At 39.7% G+C, this 20,690-nt stretch overlaps 1 long non-coding RNA gene across 1 annotated transcript in view; it reads right to left on the reverse strand.

The window, feature by feature from the left end:
- The window catches only part of LOC121816640 (uncharacterized), a 120,602-nt gene that overhangs the window by 44,774 nt on the left and 55,138 nt on the right, over window positions 1-20,690 (reverse strand). The gene's annotated exons all lie outside the window — the stretch shown is intronic.

A 20,690-nucleotide genomic window follows, 5' to 3' on the forward strand; every position in this document is an offset into this window, starting at 1 on the left:
GCTTGAAAAGACCCGCTTCAGGGACTTCCCTGGTGATCCAGCGGCCAAGACTCCGCCCTCTTAGTGTAGAGGGTCTAGGTTCAATCCTGGTCAGGGAACTAGATCCCACATGCTGCAGCTACAGATCCCACATACCACAATGAAGACTGAAGATCCTACATTCGGCAACTGAGACCCAGCACAGCCAAGTAAATAAATACAAATTAAATTCTAAAAAAAAAAAGGACCCACTTCAATCTTCTTTCCAAAATCTAGGCTCTGTATTAGACACTTGATAAGAACACTTTGCTGACTTGATAAGAATACTTTTCCTACTAACTGTTCACTCTTTGGCCTTTTTTTTTTAAATAGCATTTCACTTCTCTTTAACACTACCCTACACAGTGCCACCCATATGCATATCGATATGAAACTATAGGCTGGCTGAACTGAAGCCAGCACTGAAAAGATACTCAGTGGGTTCCACTGGAGAAGATGACTATGCTCAAAATACATGCCTTTTCATTTCCTCACCATAATCTCAATTTTTTTCATTGAGTTATAATTGATTTATAGTATTACATTAGTTTCAGGTATACAACGTAATAATTCGATATTTGTATAGGCTATACTCCATTTCAAGTCATATCAGCTATATTCCTTGTGTTACACAAGATATGCTTGTAGCTTATTTTATACATAGTAGTTTGAACTTCTTAATCTCCTAACCCCTGTCTTACCCCCACCCTTCTTTCCCCACTAGTAACCACTAGTTTCTGAATTTGTTTTGTTATATTCATGTTTCACTATTTAGATTCCACATATAACTGATAAGATACACTATATATTTTTTCTTTTTCTGGCTTATCTCACCAAACATAATACCCTCCAGTTCCATCCATGTTACTGAAAACGGAAAATTTTCATTAATTTTTATGGTTGAGTAATATATTCCTCTGTGTGTGTGTGTGTGTGTGTGTGTGTGTGTGTGTATGTGTGTGTGTGTTTAACATCTTTTGTTACTCATTCATCTGTTGATGGACACTTAGGATGCTTCCATATCTTGGCTATTGAAAATAATGTTGCTATGCATTGGGGTACATGTATCTGTTTGATCTCGTGTTTTAATTTTCTTTGGATATATTCCTAGGAATGGGATTTCTGGATTATGTGGCAGTTCTATTTTTAGCTTTGAGCAGAATCTCTATACTGTTTTCCATAGTGACTGCACCAACTTGCATTGCCACAGTGTACCAGGATTTCCTTCTGTCCACATCCTTGTCAGCATTTATTACTTGTAGTTTTTGATAATGGTCATTCTGACAAGGGTGAGGTGATATCTCACTGTGGTTTTGACTTGCATTTCTCTGGTGATTAACAATGTTAAGTATCATTTCATGTGCCTATTGGTCATTTGTATCTCTTCTTTGGAGAAATGTCCATTCGAGTCTTCTGCCCATTTTTTAATCAGGCTGTTTGGGGGTTTCTGATATTGAGTTGTATGAGCTATTTATATGTTTTGGACATTACCAAAAAGACACTTATTGGTCTGATCATTTGCAATATTCTCTATCCAATAGACTGTGTTTTTTAAAACTTTCAAATTTACTTAGATCCCACTTGTTTATTTCTGCTTTAGTTCCCTTTGACTGAGGAGACAGATAAAAATACATATGCCAAAGAATGTTCTGCCTCTTTTTTCTTCTAGAAATTTTATGGCTTTTGGTCTTACATTTAGGTCTTTAACCCATTTTGAGTTTATTTTTCTATATGGTACAAGAAAGTGTTCTCTAACTTCATGATATTGTGTGTAGCTGCCCCGTTTCACCAGCACCGTTTATTGAAGAGACTGTCTTTCCCCCATTGTGTATTCTCGTCTCCTTTGTCATAGAGTAATTGACCTTCATAGGTTGACTGCTGTGCTCTCTATTCTGTACCATCGATCCATGCGTCTGTTTTGTGTCAGTACCACATAGTCTTAATTCCTGTAGCTTTGTAGTATAGCCTGGAGTCAGGGAGTGAAACCTCCAGCTTTGTTCTTTTTTCTCAAGATTTCTTTGACTCTTCAAAGTCTTTTATAGTTCAATCCAAAAAGTTAATTTAGAAAATTGCCTCTAATCTCACTTTTTGCATAAAGATTTACAAAGTATCTACTCTTAGTCATAATAGGTATTCAGAAATTAAGATGAACTACACACACACACAATGGAATATTATTCAGCCATAAAAATGAGGAATATCCTACCATTTGTGACAACACAGATGGACCCTGAAGGCATTTTGTTAAATGAGATAAATCAGACAAAGAGGAAAAGGAAAAAGAAAAAAGAAAATGAAGACTCACAGAGTTCTTGAGTCAGAGTCCAAACAGACTAAAACAAAAATAAAACAGATGGACCCACAGCATCTGAACCTCATCTTCCTCATTCTCCATGGGTTTGATTCATGTCTTCCTGTTGCCAGTTGGCCAAAACATTGAGCCTCACCAGTCCAAACACTTGAGTAATTCTGGAGTTTTCAGCTAAATTTCTCCAAGCAAGCCAAACATCCACCCACCATACCCCAGACATGACTTCAGAAAATATTTCTCCATTTCCAATTTGTGAAACAGAACTAACGCCAATTATACTAACTTCTACCCACCATTTAAATGACTGGTAGAATTATAGAAGATATACCAAATCTGCAACACATTTAGTAATTTAAGGCTTGCTTGGAACTATACCTTGGGAAGAAATGTAGAGACTAATGTATTTGGGTACAAATAATTTTATAAATAAAAAGGAAGCTGGTAGCCACAAAGAAGCCACAAAGAAGCTCAGGTTTAACTGAACAGAATGAGCCACAGTCTTGACCTTACAATGTCACTATTCAGTATTACAATGTGATTAAGCAGGTAAGCTCTGAAATTGGACCGTTTGAGTTCAAGTTGTAGCTTTATCCCTTACTACTTATGTGGCCTTAGACAAATTAAATTTCTCTGTACCTCATAGGGTGGAGATGAGGATTAAAATGAGTTAATAAGTGTCTGGCTCAGAGTGAGGTCAAAGTAACTGTTAGCTATCCACTATTTTCCTTCTGGGTTTGTTGTATCACAGGGTGGTCATAAGAATTAAATGTTAGGATTATGTTAATCATAGTACATGACACAAAAAGTATTTGACAAATATTAATTATTAAATCATAGAAATTTAGAACTGAAAGGAATTTTAAATATGAACCAGACCAAAATTCTCATTTGAAATATGAGGAAACTAACATTCAAAGAAGGAAAACAAACTGCCCATAATCTCTCAAGCAATTCATCAAACAACTAGGGCTTCATTCACTCATTATGTGTTCAACAAATATTACTGATATAAACTATGGTGGTCAGACAGTAAAGAATCTGCCTGCAATGCAGGAGACGTGGGTTTGACCCCTGGGTCAGGAAGATCCCCTGGAGAAGGAAATGGCAACCCATTCCAGTATTTTTGCCTGGAGAAATCCATGTACAGAGGAGTCTAGCAGACTATAGTCCACAGGGTCACAAAGAGTTGTAGACAACTGAGTGACTAACACTTTTTCAGATATAATGTCAGATAGAGGTTTTCGGTTTCAGGTATAGGATACAGTGGGGGGAAAATCAGACACAGTTTGTTGATTTGAATCTTGGTCTTAGTCTCATATACTTTCCACTATAATACTTATAGTATGTACTTAAACAAAATCAACAACAGATCAGATATAAATCTAAAAATTCTCTGAACCAGCTTTATCTTCTTGGAAAAACAGCTTCAGTTCTTTGTGCCTCAACTTCTCCCCAGATAAAATGAGAAGGTTTTTTTTTTAAGGGTTATCCCAGATATATCATATAATTGTTCTTTCAATGCCTTGGTCTCTTAGTTACTTATCTAAATCTTGTTCCATTGTAGCCCACCAAAGAGCTCCATCTCCAAGAGAGAATAAAGCAATAGTTACTGATAATCTACTGGATACAGGCAAACCAAGTTTCTGTTTCTATCACTGGACAAGTTCAGATGGTAAGAAAATATAATAATCCCTTCTGCTTCTGAAGCAAACGCTACAATTTCCCATATTTTGAGACGTTTCACTGACTGTAAAATGCTTGGTTCATTTCGTGAAGCTTTTCCACAGAGAAGTCTGCAAATCCAGTTAATCAACTGGAATGAGGCTGATGACGACACAAGCCTTGTAATTTTCAAGGGAAACAGGAAATACTTACAAAACACTCTAACTTTTCAGACACTCCTGTTTGACTATCTGCCACTTCATCTGAGAAAAAGGCAAGAATACATCTGGAATCTTAAAAACCGAAGGGTGTATTAACTATTTCGCCTCTTGTAGAACCTCAAGATAATAATTTGAGTTCACTTTTACCTGTGATATTGGGTTGGTCAAACATTTCATTTGGGTTTTTCCATGGAAAAAAGGCCTGAACAAACTTTCTGGCCAACCTAATATTCTAGCTTTAAGTTTAAATCAAAGAAAACCAATTTCACTATAATTTTCAAGCTTCTATGGCTAATGAGACATATTGTTTAATTTGGGTATGATTATCATCTGTGGAAGCCAGTTTTCAAAGGTTGTATTCAAATGACCCTTACCAGTATACATACCCTTGTGTAGTCCCTTCGCTTTGTAGGTGGGATGGACCAAGCGACTTGATTCTTACCAGTGTGAGTTTGATGTATGAAGAAAGGCACCCAAAGCTCATGCTATGGGACACCCTAGAAGGATGGGGGGGAGGGAAGTGGGAGGGAGGTCAGGATGGTGGGGACACATGTATACCTATGGCCAATTCATGTTGATATATGGCAAAAACCATCATAATATTGTAATTATCCTCCAATTAAAATAATTTTTTAATACACCAAAAGGGATAGAATGTCACTTTCATGATCAGATTACAAGACACTGATTTCTCACTTGTTAGATTCTATCGACTTCTCAGTCCTCACCCTTTGATAAACCAAGCCTCCATGTTGGACAGATCCATGTGGGAAGCAAGAAAGTTGCCTCTAAACAACATCCACTGAGGAACTGAGGCCTTCAGTCAAACAGCCCAGGAGGAACTCTCTCAAGAGCTCAGAAGCAGAACTTTCCAACGTGAAACTCAAGATGACTGCAGCCCAGCCAATACCTTGATTGCAGCCTGTAAGAGATCCTGGAACAGAGGACCAGCTAAGATGTACTGCACACTTAATTCATAAAAACTGTAAGATACTCAAATGTGTATTGCTTTAAGCCACTAGTTTAGGGATAATTTTTTTTTATAAAGTAATAGACATTATTTCAGACACACACACACCTCTAAAAAAATCAATCCTAATTATCATCAAGTACCATGACACTTCATAGTTAGACTGGGCACTATTTCTCGCGGGGTTCCCAGGTGGCGCAGAGATAAAGAAGCCAATGCAGGAGACGTGGCTTCTATCCCTGGGTCAGGAGCATCCTCTGGAGTAGGAAATGACAGCCCGCTCCAGTATTCTTGCCTGAAAAATTCCATGGACAGGGAGCCTGAGAGGCTACAGCCCATGGGATAACGAAGAGTCTGACATGACTGAGCAAGTGAGCATGCATGCATTCACTGTTTCTTGAGTCAAATCAGATCAAGGCATAAGTCCCCTGACATGTTTATACCCTTCCTTCCCAACAGACTTGGTCTAAGACTGGTTTCTCTATAAGCCTGGCCTCCCATATCCAGAGTTAAGCCTCAGACATTAGCTTTTCTGGGCTTTTCCCTTATCCCCTGATCCAGTCTGTCTTAAGTCCAAGGACAAGTTTACTGAAACTACTGCAGTAAGAGAGACCAAAGTGTCTCAGCTGGAAAAATCAGGGGAATGTATTTATAAAGTTTAAGGGCCTGAGCTGCATTTTTAAGGCAGGTCTTAGAAGGCATGGAACGAGTTGAGACTCAGCAAAGCTTAGGACGTTGGACCCTTGGAGTGGTGGGCACAGGAAGTCAAGGGTCTTGAAGAGGGCCTTCATGAACAATCTCATAGTTTTGCTTTTTAGGTGAAATTCACATGATGTAAAATTAATCATTTTAAAGAAAACAGTTCAGTGGCAATAAGCACAGTCATCATGTTGTGCAGTCACCATCTCTATCAAATTCCAAAACAAAACAAAAAACCCCAAACCCACAACACTTGCTTCACATTCCCTAACCCCACCCCCAGGATTTTTAGACTTTATAGATTTACCTTTTCTGGATATTTCATTTAAATGGAATCATATAAAACTCCACTCAAAATCCTATAATGGCCTATATGGGAAAAGAATCTAAAAAAGAGTGGATATAGGTACAGGTATAATTAATTCACTTTGCTCTCCAACTGAAACTAACACAACATTATAAATCAACTATACTCCAATAAATTTTAAATTCCAGGAGAAATAAAAATGATGTAGACACTTAACTAAAATATAAAAAATAACAAATTAAGTTTTTGAAAAATAAATGGAATCTTACAATAGATGACCTCTGGTGTCAGACTAAAGAACCAGATACAGGAGAATGAACTAATTAACCTAATGTCAAGATTTCTTTGATCCCTAGATCCTGTTAGTAATGTTAAAGATACTAAGAGGTCTATAGAGACACAAATTTAAAAATCTTCTTCTAGGACACAATTCCCTCTAGGCGGCCTGTGTTATTCAAGCTCATTTTTCTTTAGTGGCTCAGTCCTGTCCAACTCTTTGTGATCCCATGGACTCTAGCCCACCAGGCTCCTCTGTCCATGGGATTTCCCTGGCAAGAATACTGGAGTGGGTTGCAATTTCCTTCTCCAGGGGAACTTCCGGACCCTGGGATCAAACCTGCATCTCCTGCATTGGCAGTTGGATTCTTTACCACTGAGCCACCAGTAATTCTGACTCTCCTGTTCCTTTCCAAACCACAACATGTAAGATCCTCTCATTTTGGAGAATTCTTGTAAAACATGAAATGAAGGGGCTTTCAGACAAAAAAGGCAGTCCAGAGTACCCCATTTGGTTGTTAAAGGCTTTGAACTCTAAATAAGACTTATAATTTTTTCCCCCTTCTTGAATTAAATTATCCAAAGATCTCTTCTTCTAAGAAGAAAAATTCATGGACCAAAATAATCATGGATGATACATCACAGACTATCCTGAAAAGCATCAGGTTAACAAGATAAAAGATTTGTGCCCTATTTGTGGGTAGTTGTCAAGAGACTTGTACACTGCAAACTGAATAACAGATATTAAGGGCCATCCAATGATCTATTTTCCAGGGGAAAAAATACTCCAAGAGGGTTATCAAATAACACAAGGAAGTGTTGAATCACTCATCAAGAGTGATACTACACCAGGAGATGAAACTTGCAAAGTAGCCATCATCAGATATGGCTAAATCAAAATAACTTGGGCTTTATCTTAAGTACTGAGCTTTTCTTGTAAGGTCTGGAAAAAAAAAAAAAAGGAAGAGTCCAAAAACAAAGCATTGTTCCGTAAATTACTCCAAAGCTCTATTTCTTAAAATAAGTTTGATTACAAAGGCAAGCTCAAATGAAAGGTCCAAAATTTTTGCATTACTTTTTCTTTGATAAAGTGAAAGAGTTCAATTTTGTGCTACCTAATGGACATACCAAGAAACCCAAAAATTTTGTTGAAAAGATATCTTAACATTTTAATTCTTCTGATTTGGGGATTTTGCCTTGGAAAGCTAAAATCAAGAAGGGATGTCAAAGGAAACAAAATAGGAATATGAATCATCACATCTAAAGGCCAAAAACAGTTATGGACAATATTTTTAAACTCAGAAGAAAAACAATGAGTATTAGAAATTTAACCTTTGTCAATAAAAGGGGAAATCTGGGTCAAAATGATTCAAAATTTGCCAAAATTTTAGACATTTAGCAGAATGTTTGGGCAATGAAAAGGAATCTCTGTTACTTGGACACAGAATAATTTGGCCATTTTTAAAAAAAGAAAACCCAAATAATGGGAGGGGAGTTTGAGGGAGAATGGATACCTGTTTATGTATGGCTGAATCCCTTCACTGCTCACCTGAAACTATCACAACATTGTTAATGCCCCAATGCAAGATTAAAAGGCTAAAAAAATAAATAAAATGTGAAAATCTAAAAAGAAAGCCCAAATATATTCTAATTTGACATGTCATAGACATGAGTCCTGAATATTCATTGGAAGGACTGATGCTGAAGCTGAAACTCCAATATTCTGGCCACTGATGCAAAGAACTGACTCACTGGGAAAGACCCTGGTGCTGGGAAAGATGGAAGCCAGGAGGAGAAGGGGATGACAGAGGATGAGATGGTTGGATGGCATCACCGACTCGATGGACATGAGTTTGAGCAAGCTCCGGGAGTTGGTGAAGGACAGAGAAGCCTGGGGTGTTGCAGTCCATGGAGTCACAGACAGTCGGACACGACTGAGCGACTGAACTGAACTGAGACATGAGATACGTGATCCATGTAACAATTTTCAGTAATAGATGCAAGGACTCTTTTTAAATAAATCCATTAACACTAGGCCAACCTTGTAAATAGCAATTTTTTTTTCCACAATTCAGCATTTCCTTCAAACTCACGCTAGCATTACAAACCTAGCAAAGAAATTTTACCTTCCTCAGACCCTTAACATTTGACTTTAAAAAATGTAATAAATGATTAATGTTATCTCTAAACTTTTTAGATCTTAATATGCCTTTACATGTATGTATTTAGACATATACAAATATGTAATTATGGAAATAGATTTTATTAGCATAAAATGTGTGTACATACATGTGTGTGTATATAATTAAATTTATCATTCTAAAATAAACTAACAATTTCCTTAAAAGGCAAACCATATTTATTATTTTTATATGTACTTATATTTCTCCAAAATTATTGCTCTTAGTATTATTTCAACAGTTTACATGAATTTCTCCCTTACTAAGGTAAGCAGCTTTTGCTTTTCCAGACAGAAAACTGGAAGATCAGAAACAAAAGTAGTCTAGCTAATTTCTTCCACATACATATTTTACCACTGTGACAATTTCTAAGGTAGAAAAACAAGCATATTTATTATAACATTTAAAGATATTTGCATATCTTGCTAAGGTGCAGTTGTTGTTGCTTAGTAGCTAAGTCATGTCTGACTCTTTTACGACCCTATGGACGATAGCCCACCAGACTCCTCTGTCCATGGGATTTCCTAGGCAAGAATACTATAGTAGGTTGTCATTTCTTTCTCCAAGGGATCTTTCTGACCCCAGGGATCAAACCCACATCTCCTGCATTGGCAGGCAAATTCTTTACGTGAGCCACTTGGGAAGCTCAAGGTACAGTAATTAATATATAAACCAAAGGTCAGTTAAAATCATATTTAATACCTAATATTTAAATCTTTTTCTTAAAATTGCCTACAAATCCAAACTTTATGGATAAATTAATATTAATTTAATGTTAGTCTAAAGTTGACTAAAGGTAGAGAAATTACAATTTAAACTAACACATTATATATGCATGATTTTTAGCATTACAGGAATTCACAGGATCAACTGTTTTTAAAAGATATGTATTGTTACAAGTTCATATAATTAAATATGACTCTATATTCTTATAATTTTAAATAATTTGTAGGAACAATGATAACTTATAGAGTTCATAGAATTTATGTAGGAATTTTTATATTTTTAGAATATGCATGATAAACTAAATCCAAATCTTATCTTAAAATATTTTGCTAACATTACTTTTAAATGTTGGTCAAAGGAGGGAGCAGAAATACAGTTGTTTTTAAGCTAAAGTTAAACCTCTCTTAATTTGAGGCATCAATTTCAGGAACATCACATAAGTTAGTTTTAATACAAAATAATCTCTGTATTCATATATCAAAATATATATAACTAAGCTGTCTCAGAGATGAGAAAAAAAGAAATCTGTTTCCTTCAGTTCAGAACCTTTTATGATGTATGCAATCCATAGAACTATCTGCCCTATGTTTCCTGGTGGCTCAGATGGTAAAGAATATGCCTATTATGCAGGAGACCTGGGTTCGATCCCTGGGTTAGGAACATACTCTGGAGAAGGGAATGGCAACCCACTCCAGTATTCTTGCTTGGAGAATTCCATGGACAGAGGAGACTGGCAGGCTACAGTCCATGGGGTCGCAAAGAGTCAGACATGACTAACCAACTAACACTTTTACTTTTCCTGTGTTTCCAAACTCCTAAGACACTTCTCTCCTGTTTTTATCTCAACCAGCAAGACTAACGTATATGAGCAGAAGAGTACGCCTCTCTCTCATGCACACAGGCACGCACATAGACATACTTCCCTCAGTGATTCAGATCCTGACAGTGCAGAGTCTCTCAAAGAGCTCTGCTTCTCCATTCAAGAAGCCCCAGTTCACATAGGAATCAGGCAATGATGGCTCACTCTCCCTAAAGATGCCGTACCAGAAATGGCCCTGACACCTTGATCGCGCCCTCAGACATCAATGTCATCTTGAGCTGAGTCTTAACCCGACGACAGAGCCTCTGATTCTACAAGCTCCAGTTCCACTTATGTCAAATGATCTATTTTTCCCTTTGCCAAAAATGTCCTAACTCTGTCTTCTCACCAGCCCTCACATCTATCCCCGGAAAGATCAGAAGACTTCTTTTTTAAATTCCAGACATCCTACCCTCCTACTCTCATCTTTCACAACAGCCAAGACTGGCCCCTAGCTGCCCTCACTGGTGAAGGACAGAAGGAAACATAAGCTGAGTGCCTACTAATAACTCATCAAACATTTAGAAAATATCCACCCTGTATTTGTCATTGTCTTCTTAATATATATTGTCACATAGAGCATCTATATCATTTAGTTGTATAGTAACATCGGAGTAAGCATGGTCACTTCCACTTTCACGGCTGGGAAAATTGCAGCTGAAACACTAAATCAGAACAGTAGTAAGGGTTGAGAGCCCAAATGTGGTTGAAGCCATGTCTGTCACAATGGCAGATGCTCTTCCCAGATGCTCTGTTTTCCTGAAAATGAAAACACTGAGCTGGCCAACCTGGGTCCCATCGTGCCAGCCATCCTTCCCACAGAGAACCAAGGGGGTAAACTGCCACCATGTGTGGCCCACACCAGGCACTGCCCCCCTCAAAGATGTATCTTCTGTAAGTTCTTCTAGTGTCACAGTGATTGAAACATATTTAAGTGTAAATCAGGGGTCAGCAAAACAGGGGTCCACTGTCTGCTTTTATAAAAATAAGATTTTTCATTTTTTTTTAACCGTTTGGTGTTTTTGGTTGTGCCATGGAGCATGTGGAATGTTAGTTCCCTTACCAAAGATCGAACTTAATGCCCCCTGTATTGGAAGTGCAGAGCTTTAACCATTAGACTGCCAGGAAATCACACTGCTTGTTTTTAAAAAGCCCAGGAGCTAAGGGTGGTTTTTACATTTCTACATGGTTGAAAAAAAATTTAAGTAGTAATATTTTGTGACAGATGAACCTTTGTGAAATCCAAATTTCAAGTTTCATACATAGTTTTATCAGAACACCCACATTCTCATTTCAATATTGTCTAAGGCATGCGCTTCTGCACTATAAACCACAGAGTTGAGCCATTACATCAGAGGTCCTATAGCCTGCAGAGTGTAAAACTCTTATCTGGCTTATTTACAAAAAAAAAGAAAGAAAACTTCCTGATTCCTGGTGTTGTCATACAACCATTTTAGAAGCAAGATATTTTGTGTTGCTTGAGAAGGCTAAGGGAGAAGGAAAGGAGGAGTCCAAGGATAAATGGATGTTTAAAACCAAGAGAAGTGGTGTCATGGTGAGAGGAAGACAAAGTTCAGAAAGAAAAAGATTTATCAGCCTGTAATGTGGCTTACATCCTAGGCCTGGGAAATACAATGCCAACTCTCCATTTAATCAATCAATTGTAATACAAATAAAAGTGATGGTGAAAATTAACATAATAATAGCTGCCATAATAAACAGCACTTCACACGGGCTTGGCACTGTGCACACGGCTGTGCAGGCTTATTCTCAGAGTAACCCTTACCATGATCTTACTTGATAATACTACTGTTACCCTACTTTTCAGATGAAACTAAGGAACAGAGATGAGTAACTGACAATCTATGCTACTAAGGAGGAAGTTCATAGACAAAGTCTTACAAATTACTATCATCCCTTTAAAAGCACTCATTTTGTCAAACATGCTAGTGCTGACAGCTCTTCTTTAGGAATGATCCTAGACCTTGAGGCTCAGTATTTGATTTTGATGGCAAAAGTTTCCAGCCTTTGAAGAGAGTTCTGGTTTTACAAGACATGTGAGGTCAAGTCTAGTGAGTGATGAAGCTGGATGGTAATGACTTCAGCTAAAAACAAGGTGTCCCTGTCACGCTGAGCTGTGACTCTCCTGGCGATACTCTCTGCCTAAATCGAAAGATAATGTCAAGGAAAAGAGCTATTAGCGAAAAAAGAAAAAAGACTCAATTCTTGTCTTTGTAGAGTTTCCTATCAAACTATTAGCACTTTAAGTCACTGAATTTTAATCCTACCATTCTATTCTTTTTTAATAGCCTAGAGGAGAATTAGAACCAATTCTTTTTAATAGTACAAGCAACTCAAGCCATCTTAAAAGACTGAATTTTGGAGTTGAAAAGGAAAAGTTGTCCTCCCTAGTTCCATCACTGCTGGCTACGTGATCCTGAACAACTTCTTTGAGCCTCAGTTTCCTCATCTGTTAACATGGGTACCTTGCAACTTTCTCAAAAGGGACTCTGAGGGAGAATTAAGACTAATGCCTCAGATCATCTATTGCATAAAATTGAAGCAGCATATAAGACACTGATCGGCTTAAACTGGTTTCACTTCCTTAAAATAGGTTGTTGATTAATCAAAACTAGTTATTTTACAGAGACAGCACTGAACATTTGCAAGATAGGAACCCAATCTGCAGGATGAACCCAGAATCAAGAATATTCAGTCAACAAACATAAAGAACAGAAACACTGCCACGGAGCCCTTACAAGAAGTCCTTCAGTAAAGAAAATCTGGCTTCCAGCAGCAGAAATAGCCTATATGGACTGATGCAAGACTAGCCAATCAGCTTCCAAGTTTGGAAATTCCCCTAATCCCTTCAATTTGGCCCCAAATCCTGGGTTGGGGAGATAGATTTGAGCCCTGCCTCTTGTCTCCTTGCTGACTAATCACAAAATAATGCTCTCTCTTTTCTCAAAACCTGGTAAATCATCACATTGGCTTCTATGTTCCCCAGGCAGCGAATCCTCACTCTTTACACAACCAATCTATTTCTGTCTGCACATCTAGAATGGAACCAGTTATTTACAATCCTTATGATAATTGAGAAGATTATCAACTCCAATCTTTTCTTTACTTGCATGGTTCAGATGAAACCAGGTACCACATGAGGACACTATAGACCTGATAAAGAATCAGCATGATGTATGGCACATGGAAGGCACTCAGGACTCTGAGCTTCTTTCCTTCTCTACAGCAGGTTAGAAAGAAACTGGGCTGAGATTCTCACCCAAGATGATGGTTGTGCCCATCCACACTGGGATTCTCAAGGCCAGCTTCCTGGCATTTATTCCAGACAGGGCAGTTCTTTTCCTACAAGGCACTTTTGAAGAAGGGCAAGAGAAGGATACTGATTGGCTGAGAGGAGAGGGGATGTATTTCATCAAGCGTTTCACAGGAGTCACTTCCTTTTAATGAAGGAAGTGGTGTGGATCACACCAGTGGTTCTAACGGAACTGGCAGGACCACAGTTACTCTTCCCCTGAAATGGTAGCATCCTACAGTTACTTCTTCCCTGAATTCAATCTTGTTTACTTATTTCTACTTCTTGGTTGAAAGCTTCTGGAGGACAAGTGCTAAGACTAGTGGGGGGGGGGGGAGATTGGTAATCTTATAGCTATATTCCGTAGCACAGAGCGAACATTCAAGATGTCCATGATGAATGAATGAATGGATGGTTTCCAACAAAAGCCGGAAAGTATGAAACTAGAAGAGGAGTGTGCAGCAGTCCCCTTGCCGTTCAGGGAATTTTCGGCTTGTAAGGCATTCTCGGGAAGAGAAAGTCTTTCCAAACCAAGGAAGATGGTCCTCACCTCTCTGAGCATCTCGTGTGTAAGTTCTTTGTTGGGAGAAGAGAGCGCGACAGGATGGCTGCATAACTATCCCCATCAGCTGCCTGCAACCTGCAGGGTGGAGACAGGCCTTTAGACTATGTTCTAGCATTTCACAAGGCTTTGGACAGAGACATTCCCTACCCTCAGCATCCCACGTGACTTAAGTCCACGTTTCTCTTCTCACAGCTCATCTAATCAAGCTTGGCTAAAAATATCCCACCAACCACCTAAGGAAACCTTGTCTTTGTCTTTTCAAACAGTCTCGATGATACCCATGCACGCAAACCTCAAACGGACAGACGGAGTATCGCTAGCAGGGTCTCTTTAAAGAGGAGGTCTTTGGAAGGCAATGAGGACCTTCCGCAGTGCAAGGTTCAGAGCTGTTGCTGTGGCAACTGCTGCAACCTCAGCCAAGTACTACCCAAATAAATAGTCTGTTCTTCTTCCCGCCCCTCCCCAAGTGAGAGAAGGAGAGAAAGGATCGATGAGACTTGCCAGGGGCATTTTTTGGAGTTCTGGAGTTAGTGAGGAAAAAAAAAATTAAGTTTCCTGAAACAACAAAGAAACACGGCCTCCGGAACAAGCCCACACCCCTCAAAGACAGCGGATGGGAAATAGGAGGAGCCGCGCGCCGGAACCTTAGCCGCCACCGTGGCTTTGGAGAAACGCTCCCAGCACCAAACACCCGGCGGGAGAAAGAAAGGAAGCTGCGGGGCAGCCGACCCCGCATTCCAGCGGAGGGCTCGGGCCTCCCAGCCGGGGTGCCCCATCTCCCTCCTCCTCCGCTTCCTCCCCGGCCTCATCCAAACAACACAAGAGCTCGGGTTAAACAAAGAGAGTGGTATGCCTTGAAAAAAAAAAAAAAAAACTCAAACTTCTTTGGGTGTAGTAAGCGATAGGTGGAAAATTAATTACAGGAAATGCATGGCAAAAAAAAAAAAAATGGAGCAGCGTTTGTCTTCAAATGGATGCGGTTCCCCCCTCCCCTGCTCCCCTCCGCAGTTCTGAACAGCCAGCCAGCGCTGTCCCCACCCCGCCCCCAGCCCTTTTATTATCAGTTGAATCACGTCTCGTGCCAAGCAAAAGGTCATTTCAGGTCATCTTGGAGAGGAAAAGACGGAGTAATGCATGCGAAGGTACTGGAATTGGCAAGCAAAAAAGAGCGAGAGATGCGGAGAGGGGCTCTGAAGCCCCGGCATTCCAAAGAGAACACAGTTGTGCCAGAAACACAGGAAACGTTTCAAAGCGCGACAAGCGCTACTCAATCTGTAGCTAATTCCTTGTAAAAATAGGAATGTGGCTTATAGATGCCTAGAGAGTAATTAAAGTTTCTGATTGTTCTCACCCTGAACCTCATTTTTGACCATCAGAGACAGAAGCACTGTCCGTCCACGGTCTGGAAACAAGAGTATGTAAACGTGGACTTGGAGGACCTGTTCACCCAGCACAGACAGAGGCAGAACTTGGTGCCTGAACAGATGGGAAGGGCTGGGGTGGGGTGGAGTGCCATAGGGGTCTGCCTTCCTGAAAGAGGTTCACAACCACCAGGGTATGTGGGCAGTGTATTTATTTGCCTTCTTTCAGGAGCAAGCACAAATCTCTTTGTTTGGAGACAGAAGAAAAAAAAAAACAGGCAAGAAACACTGCACACAGTTTTGGGGGGTTTTCTCCCTGCAGTGTTTACTGGGTAGTGATGGCCTAGCATTTTTTTTAATCTCTCTATTAAAAAAGATGCCACTGCCTTCTTTGAGTTTTTAATTCAATGCCATTTCAATAAAGACAACTGGCTGTCCCTGAATTCTTGCCAACTGCACTTTCTCGCTTTTTTCCCTCCACACTGCCACATTTTAAAGTCCTCTGTTTGCCTAATTTTTCAAGAAGCAACGACTTTTTTTCTTGCAGAAACACAAATGCCAACAACAATCTATCAAGGGAGTGGGAGGTTTGGGTTACAGATTCCCAGCGTCTCTTACATGAAAATGCCCATCCTTGCCCATCCCGTCTTCTTGCTTTGCTCCCTCTCTTCTTCCTTATCAAACTCCATCTACCATTAAAGTAAGCTGATGAGTGACACAGTCTGTCATAGTTGAGGCAGAGACTAGGTGAGAGTCATGCATTTATCAACCCATCCTGGAAAACAGCTCACTGTAATGGTGTCATCTCAGTGTGTGACACCTGCCTCCATATGCCTGTTCCCCAGCTCAAATCATTATATAAACACACTGAATATGTATCAGTTCCTTCATTAGAGTTTATGTGTCCACAGAAATACAAGTAGTTCTTGCTACTGTTACTTTTGTTGTAGGTATTAGCTGCAGAAAGCTCTGGGTATTTGAAGAGAATGGACTACGGTCACTTTATTTGGGGTGGGCACTGTACACCGTGGAAGAAAGAATACACAGGAGTCCATTATGGTTGGGAAAAAATACCTTGATTTAATGGAAGTCACTACTGGCCTAATAAGTGAACTGCTAATAAGTGGATGAGGACTGGTGGATTCTTACACCAGTCAGAAAATATGGACACCCACAAGTAACCAATGAGAGCGCTCAGGGCATTATTTAGTTCCCATTGGTTAAATGCACCACAGTGAAAGACCCTCAAGGAAAATCTGATAAAGGTACACTGGTGTATACAGCTGGCCCAGAGAGAAGATGGCAAGTTTCCTCTCAGACCCATTGCTATTGAGCAGCACTGAATCACGGAAAATAAGCAAAGCCGTAATACTCCTCCATGTTCATATCTTCCTAGGTCTCCTAACAAGAGACTTAAGGTTGACTAGCGGCTCTCACAGACTCAAAACACATCAGTTAACAGGTATTTCCCAATGCCTTCCTGAGAAGGATGAAACCTGGGAAGGAAGAAAAGAAGTACTCTACTATTTCTTAAATAATCATGTACTTCATGTGACTGTAACTAATTTAGTCCTCATAACTGTGCGTAAGTATTATTTCATTCACTAATGAAGAAAGTGATAATCAAGGTTAGCAGCAGAGACCACCACTCATCTAACCAAAGAAGGGAAGGAATGTGCATTTTTGGAGACCCTGTTTCAGGAACCATGCATAGCTTCTTACACTAACTTTTCAATAACCCTATGTTATGCCTAATACTTTCTCCATCTTATGAAGAAATTGAGATTCAATGAACTTAAGGAACTTAAAATCACAAAGCTAGAAATAAATAAGGAGCCAGAATTCACGCTCACATCAGTCTGCCACCCAAATCTGTTGCTTTTTCATTACAATTGATGCCTCCAATAAAAGCTTGAGAAGGAAGAATGTAAAAATCTGTTCTAAGCCTCAATCCTAACGGGATATTACACAAAATATCACCAATCTCTAAAAGGAAGAAAAACATACCTTGGGCACATGTCTGTGAGAGGGCTTCACTACAAAGGCCCACAGGCCTAGAGGAAAACATTTCAGAGTTGCAAGAAGTATGACGAATCAATCAGCCTCCAGGTCTGATTTTAAATGGAGACCTCATGAGTGATATAGGTTGATGTTCCAAAGATCCCAAAAGTACAAGACGGGAAATTCCCAGAGCCTACTCTCATTCTAGCTTTTTACTACTGGATTTAACACCGTTTCTAAATGTAGCCATCAAATTTTCATATTCAGCTGATTTGGCCATCTCCATGAACAGTATTTGTTTTTTCAAGAAATACTGATACCTACTAGGTGTTCAGTGTTCAGTTCAGTTCAGTCGCTCAGTCGTGTCCAACTCTTTGCGACCCCATGAATCGCAGCACGCCAGGCCTCCCTGTCCATCACCACCTCCCGGAGTTAGGTACCATACATCAAATTTGTTCAGTTGGCTAGATAATGCTGCCATTAACTGTTTATGGACCATCAGAGGAGGAAGAAGAGAAGGAGAGAAGGAGGTCGGCATGGAGTGAGTGGTGAAGTCCGTGAATAAAGATAAGGCAGAAGAAGACTAAAATGCCTGCAGAAACTCCCACTAGAGAAGCCTAGTAAACAGTTGGATTTAGGGGTCTGGCTCTCAGGAGACAGAGCCAGTCTACAAAAATATAGACTTGGGAGTGCCTGACATATGGCAGATGGTAACTGACATTCTAGTGGTAACCAAGAACCTCTAGAGAAACAGGGTAAAGTAGAAGGAGAAAGAGACTGAAATGAACACAGCCCTGAAAACAGGATGTTTTAAGAGACATTTGTGATCATCAGGCAATTTTCTCAATTTCACATACAGCAAAATACACACCCTTACATTCACTTACTCATTCATTCAACAAGCACTTACTGATTACCTACTATGGTTTAAGTGCTTATTATACAAAGTACTTATAATACAAATAAGATATGATCCCTTGTCTTAGGGAGATTTAATAGAGGAATATTATAATTACACACAAAGAGCTAACAACATTCTTTCTAAAAGAGAAGGAAAGAAACTGATGATACAGGAATTCATGGTATAAATGAGATTTAAACTGGATCCTGCATTATGAATATGGTGGAAAATATCATATGAAATGTGATTTCTGCACCTTTTATGGAATATGGATACTTAATAAATGCTAATATTGGGATAGACCAAAGCATGCTGAGAAGAAACAGAATATAATGGAAGAATAAACTCAGGAACAGCATAAAATGCGGTAGGTATGAGGAACATCAGAGTAATTACACATCAAGGAAATGTGTGAACAAGAGCAAGAGAGTTTAAAAGGAGAAAATCTCTGCCTTCCTAGAAGAAATGATTTCGTTAACTAACGACAGACCTGCAGAGAGAAGTTTGGGGACGTTTCCCTCACCGACCAGGGATGATAAAACATCTAATTTGGGAAACTGAAGAGCACATGTTAGCCACGGTTCTCCAGGTAGCACTAGTGGTAAAGGATGTGTCTGCCAGTGCAGAAGACACAAGAGACACGGGTTCGATCCCCGGGTGGGGAAGATCCCCTGGAGAAGAGGATGGCAACCCACCCCAGTATTCATGCCTGGAGAATTCCACTGGACAGAGGAGCCTGTTGGGCTACAGTCCATGGGGTCGCAAAAAGCTGGACATGACTGAAGCGACTAAGGATGCATGCAAGGCTCTCCAATCATGACTAACGGAAACAAACTGGAGGAACCTGAAGAAAAAAGGAGGATCAGGAGTTTGTTATATAAATGATATGGTATTAACAGAATTTTTTAAAAGGCTGGGTCTAAGAAAGGAACTGGAAGCATGAACTAGAAAACTGTAGGAACATGGGTCTGACTCTGCCTTTCTCTCATCTCTGCCTGCTTTCTTCAAATTTTTTCCTTCACTAACCAACTCCTTCTCAGGACACACGCTAGAATGTGGGTGCAGAATCATTTATGTGTTGCAGTTCCTGGCCCACACAGCCTTTAATACATTGTTCTTGAAACCCGATGCCAAATTAGAAGGCAAAAAAAAAAAAAAAGGCAGCAGGCTCAGTGTGAGTCAGCTGTCCGCCTGTGGCAGAATCACAGGCTGGGAGACTGGGCACGTGGAAGATAAAAGGGAGGCAAGGGAACGGTTTGTTAATTGGGCATATACCCTCCTCAAATGACCAAAATACCCTGAGTTTGGGACTTTGACCTGACAACCACTCATTTCCTTAAAAAAGACCAAGAAACAAGTGAACTACAGGATTAAATCAGGTGAAAGTAGGAAGAGAAGAGAAACATGCACTATGTTTAGTCACTAAGTCGTATCCAACTTTTGCAGTCCCATGGACTATAGCCTGCCAGGCTCCTCTGTCCATGGGATATCCCAGGCAAGAGTACTGGAGTGGGATGCCATTTCCTTCTCCAGGGGATCTCGAAGCCATCATAGGTGCCTGGAACAGATCTCCCCTGCTTGTTTACAATGGGGACGATGAGTGTACTGCCAGGTTGTCATTTCAGCAGTTCATAAGCATCTTCAGCAGGGGTATATTCCATCTTGAGAAACCACTGTGCTCATCTATAAGAAGCAACTCCTCATCCTCAAAGTTTTGTCACGAGATGGCAGAAATTCGGTCACTAACTCCAGCTCCACATCTAATTCTAGTTCTCTGGCTATTTCTACCACATCTGCAATTACTTCCACCACTGAAGTCTTGAAACCCTCAAACTAATTTAAGACGGTAGGAATACACGTCTTACCTCCTGTTAATGTTGATGCTTTGATCTCACCCTATGAATCATACATGTATTTCATGGCATCTAGAATGGTGAATCCTTTCCAGAAAGCTTTCAATTTAGTTTTCCCAGATCCAACAGAGAAATCACTATCTTTGGCAGCTATAGTCATATGAGATGTATTTATTAAACAGTAATACTTGAAAGCCAAAATGACCCCTTATCCATGGACTGCAGAACGGGTATTGTGTTACCAGGCATGAAAATGACATGAATCTTGCTGTACATTTCCGTCAGAGCTCAGGGGTGACCATAGGCATTGTCAATAAGCAAAATATTTTGAAAGAAGTATTTTATTTCTGAGCAGTAGGTGTCAATAATGGGCTTAAAATATTAAGTAAACCACGTTGTAAACAGATGCGCTGCCATCCAGGTTTTGTTGTTCCCTGTGTAGAGCATCAGTTCAGTTCAGTTCAGTT

This window comes from Ovis aries, chromosome 15 (assembly GCF_016772045.2).
Source record: "Ovis aries strain OAR_USU_Benz2616 breed Rambouillet chromosome 15, ARS-UI_Ramb_v3.0, whole genome shotgun sequence".
NCBI classification, from domain to species: Eukaryota; Metazoa; Chordata; class Mammalia; order Artiodactyla; family Bovidae; genus Ovis; species Ovis aries.